The sequence below is a fragment of the Cricetulus griseus genome, chromosome 2, assembly GCF_003668045.3.
Source record: "Cricetulus griseus strain 17A/GY chromosome 2, alternate assembly CriGri-PICRH-1.0, whole genome shotgun sequence".
NCBI lineage: Eukaryota > Metazoa > Chordata > Mammalia > Rodentia > Cricetidae > Cricetulus > Cricetulus griseus.
This window is the reverse complement of record NC_048595.1, coordinates 82,923,443-82,927,907: the sequence shown is the minus strand read 5'-3', so window position 1 is coordinate 82,927,907 and position 4,465 is coordinate 82,923,443. Positions and strand designations below refer to the sequence as shown.

General features: G+C 44.3%; 1 non-coding gene across 1 annotated transcript; it reads left to right on the top strand.

The window, feature by feature from the left end:
- The first annotated feature begins 215 nt into the window (after nt 1–215).
- Nucleotides 216–349, top strand: LOC113833984. The gene has a single exon (XR_003482216.1). It is a non-coding gene; the product is annotated as a small nucleolar RNA SNORA70 (small nucleolar RNA).
- The last annotated feature ends 4,116 nt before the right edge of the window (nt 350–4,465 follow it).

Below are 4,465 nucleotides of genomic sequence, written 5' to 3'. Positions count from 1 at the left end.
AGTTCCAGGACAGTCAGGGCTACACAAATAAATGCTGTCTCAACCCCCCCAAAAGTATTATTATTTTAAATCGTTATAAAGAATTCAGCATGCAGTTTGTTATTATTAACATTTAAATATAAAATGTTTACATCATTTCTTCAAATATATTCAATGCAATTTCAATTTCCTAGTGTTTTTTGGATGCAATATCATTTGTTTAAAAAAATAGATGTTGACAAGCAGTTCAGCCAACCAGGTTCCCTTACTCTCAGGGGCCTGCTTTGCAGTGGCTCTGAACACCCCCCACCTTGGTAGTGTATCAGTGTTTTTCCTATATGGACTGTCATAAGGGACCTTGGAGACAGTGTTCTGGTGTATATTCATGTCTCTGATCTCAATGCTGTCCCCAGTCTAGGCTCCTGACAGGTAGGTGAGGTTCCTTTGGGAGAGTCACATTGGCCAGGTCATCATGTACATTCACCCTAAGCGGCAGAATGATAAGTGATTGAGACCCTGCACAGAACCAAATTCAAGTCCCCCCCCCAACTACCAGAAGATCCATCTCTCAAAGAAATGGTAGTTCTCTGATGCCGATAAATTGAAGATATGGTAGCTGAGAAGCGGCTTATCCCTGATAGCTGTGATCAACTATAACCCCAACCATGGTCCCCTGAAGCACTGCACCAAGGGCTTCTACTGCGCGGTCCTCTACCCCATCCAATCATGTTTAGTAATACACCTCACATCCATTCTGAAGGATCTGAGAGAAAGTAAACAAAAAATACATGGCTCCCTATTCAAGGCCCATTCCAGATAGTTGACTGTGCAAGACGAAGCTGAATATCTCCTTCCCAGCCAAGAAACTCATTCAAGTGAATGATGAACTCAAGTTTTGTTTGGTTTTTGTTTGTTTGTTTTTATTTTTTTGAGACAGGGTTTCTCTGTGTAACAGTCCTAGCTGTCCTGGAACTTGCTTTGTAGACCAGAGTGTGCCTGCTGTTGAATAAGGGGCATTCTTGTTATAGACCAAGGAGATCTGGAGAGAGGAAGCACAAGTCTGTCTGTTTCAGATGCATTGTGGATACTGATCAGAGTGATTGCAACCTGGGTTTTGTAAAAGGAAAAAAATGAAAGAAAGGACCTAGAGAGAGAAAGAGAAAGGAGGTGGGAGTATTCCTGGACTGACAGATGCCACTGTGCCTGTAGCTGGGGCCCAAAAGAGCTACCAGAGTTCTAAAGCTCTTCAATATCTCTAAAGAAGATGATATCTGCCAGAGTTTTCAGATAGCCATTTAAACAAGGAGGTCAGAAGCCTAGGAGCAAACACACAGCATCCAGCATCTTGTTACTCCATATGTCCTGCAACACGAACACAGACGAATTGCTCTAAAAACAACACACTAATAAAAACAAGGAGGAGGCTGCAGATGTGCTAAATTTTTGGCCAAGAGAATGGAGGAAGCCAAAGAAAATCACCAGGATAATCTTGGCATCACAGCTAAGCGAATAATGTTTATAGATGGAAACTTCAAAATTTTTGTGTTTTCTGAAATCATAAGGCTTTCATTCTTATACATATTATCATATATACATAATATTATATATTAACTTGAGTCATTAATGCAATTTTGGGACATAGTGGATCAAAATTTAGATTATTGCTAAACAGGAAACGTCAAATTCAATGGTAAGACAATCATGTCTCAACAAAAAGGATGGAAAGTGGTGTCTTCATAAAAGAGTCTGTTTCCCAAAAACATTTGGAACCAGATACTCCCCTGCCACAAACTCGGGTATTTACTCTTCAGGTGATGCCTCCACAGTAAGAGTTGGAGGAAAGATCTGGGGAGATGAAAAAAGTGCTTTCTGCATAAGCTTAAGGACCTAAGTTTGGATCCCCACTACCTGTGTACAAAGCCAGGCACAGCAATGTGCCCTTGCAATCCCAGCATTGGAAGGAGATGGTGGCAAGAGGTCCTTGGAGCTTGCTGACCAGCCAGACTAGCCAGTCAATGAGCTCCAGGTTCAAGGGGAGGTTGCCTCAAAAAAACAAGGTGGAGAAAAATAAATGAACACATTCAATATCAATTTTTGACTTTTATATGTACCTGCATACATGTGCAACCACGTTCATATATGTGTTCCTGCTCTTCTCCCTGAACATACAAAATAATTGTCGTGGAGAATCAACAGGGGGCTAAAGAAGATGTGATAAGAAAATAATCCAGGTCCATTCCTTTCCCTGGGAGCCCCAGGCAATTCAGTTTCAGCGACTCCAGACACAGATTCTCTTCAATCCCCTGCTGGCCAGTCCTCTTGGAGATTGTATCCCCAGAGAATATGGATGGCCCTGACTTGAAGGCAGCCTAGCTTGGTGGTTTCTGAAGGGAGGGCAGCCATGCATGGTGGCTTCTCAGAACCACATTTGGGAAGGCCAATGCTGCAGTCAGACACACAACTGTGTAGCTTGGGCAGTTTCCATCACTAAAGTGTGCTGCCTCATTTCCATGATCTGCAAAATGGAGATGCACACAGCTCTACCTTGGGTTCCCTCCTCTTCTTGTGCATGTATGTGTGTGTGGTGTGAGTGTGTGCTGGCCAGAGCTCAACAATAAGGGTGTTGTTTCTCCTTAGGTGCTGTCCACTTGTTTTTATTGTGGGTTTTTTGTTTGTCTTTTTTTATTATTATTATTTTTGAGACAGGGTCTCTCACTGGCCTAGAACTTGTCAAGTAGACAAGGCTGGTTGCCTAGCTAGACCGGGGATCCAACTGTTTCCACCCTCTCAGACCTGAGATCACAAGTGCATGCCTCCAGCCTAGCATTTTTACCTGGGTGCTGGGGACTGAACTTGGGTCCTCATGCTTGCAAGGCAATCTCTTTACCAACCAAACCAAACCATCTCCTTTTCCCCTCCTGGGAATTCTTTCAGGGTTGATTGAGACAACAAATATAAAGAGCCAGTCCATGATAAATGCTTGAAGAAAACTTAGCAGGTTCTGGAGATTTCTCCCAACCAATGCATTCTGGGAAGGAAGCCAAGATCCCCTTGCTTCCAGTCACCATCAAGCAGCCTGTTTCCCCCTATCAGTGCCCCGAGTGAAGGCGATGCTGTCACTGAGACTGTCTTGGCATCCCTGTGACAGAAAGCAGAGCGCTCGTTGGCTCACTTTCATGTGTTTAGTTTTTGTTTGGGGTAAGTTTTTCCAGCTACTGAGGCTTTCTTTTTTTATTATTTAAAATGAAACGTTTACATCAGTCAGTATTTACCCACAGGTCCTGACCTTCCCTTCTTCAGGAGGGTGACCATTTCTGGTATCTCCCACCAGAAGCAACAGCCATGGATCTGGATATTTGGAAAGTGGTTTTGGCAGACTTCCTAGGGTTCCCCCATTTCTCAGGGAGAGGATTATAATCAGCCTGTGTGCAGGGTGTGTGAGCCCAGAAAATGACAGTTGCTGCTTTCCAGGAACAGAAAGAAAATAGATACTCACTCGTGCCCTCCTGGAAGCGCTGGGGTTGCCTGGGGGCCAACTTTGAATCAGGCAATCCACTATTTGAGCTTTCTACAGGAGAAACAAAACAAGACATTGATATGCTGAGAAGCCACTAACTGAGTCGGTGTAGCTACCACCTGTTTAGATGTCGTTTCTGCACTGATTTTATTGCTCAGACACTGGCACAGTGGCGGGCGCTGCCTGTTACCTTGCCTCCAGAAAGGGGACCTCACTGGCTGTGTTCTCCACTCTGTTTCCTGCGGGTGCAAAGGGGGGGGGCTGTTTTCTCTCTCTAAAGCACCCACTTGTGCACATTTTCCCTACTGTGCCCCCTTCTTCATGGCCCTTCAGAGCTCAACTGTAGACTATGGGCCCTTGGGGTGCTTTATCTAAATGACTCTTTTACTTGAAATTTAATTTTGTTCCGAGGCAGGCAAGAGAACTTGGTCTGTAAAGTGTTTCTTGTGCCAGTATGAGGATCTTAGTTCAATCCCCAGCACCACCAGTGTAACAAGCTGGATATGGTGGCATGTGCATTTAATCCTAGTGCTGGGGAGACAGTGACATCCAGCCAGCCTAGCTAATCGTGCAGTCAGTGAGAGACCCTGCTTCAAAAAACAAGGTCGATGGTACTTGAGGAGGAATGGCACTCGAGCTTTTCCTCTGATCTCCATATATCCTGTACATACCAATGCATTCTCTCTCTCCTGTCTCTCTCTGTTATGTCTTTTGTTAAGAAGGATGAAAAGTTATAGCTTGTGTGTATTCATGGCCCAATTTCTTATCCCTCTCTAGGCCCATTCCTTGAATCATATACCCACAACATTCTCCCAGTTGGACTCAGATCCTACTCAGATACATGACTTGCTTTGGCCAATGGAATGTGATGGTAAATCTACACAGAAGTTTGCTGAGTGTGTGCACAATGAGCTGACTCACGTGCTTCTGCCCTTCTGCCATTGTCTAGGCTAGCCTGCTGGAAGGTAA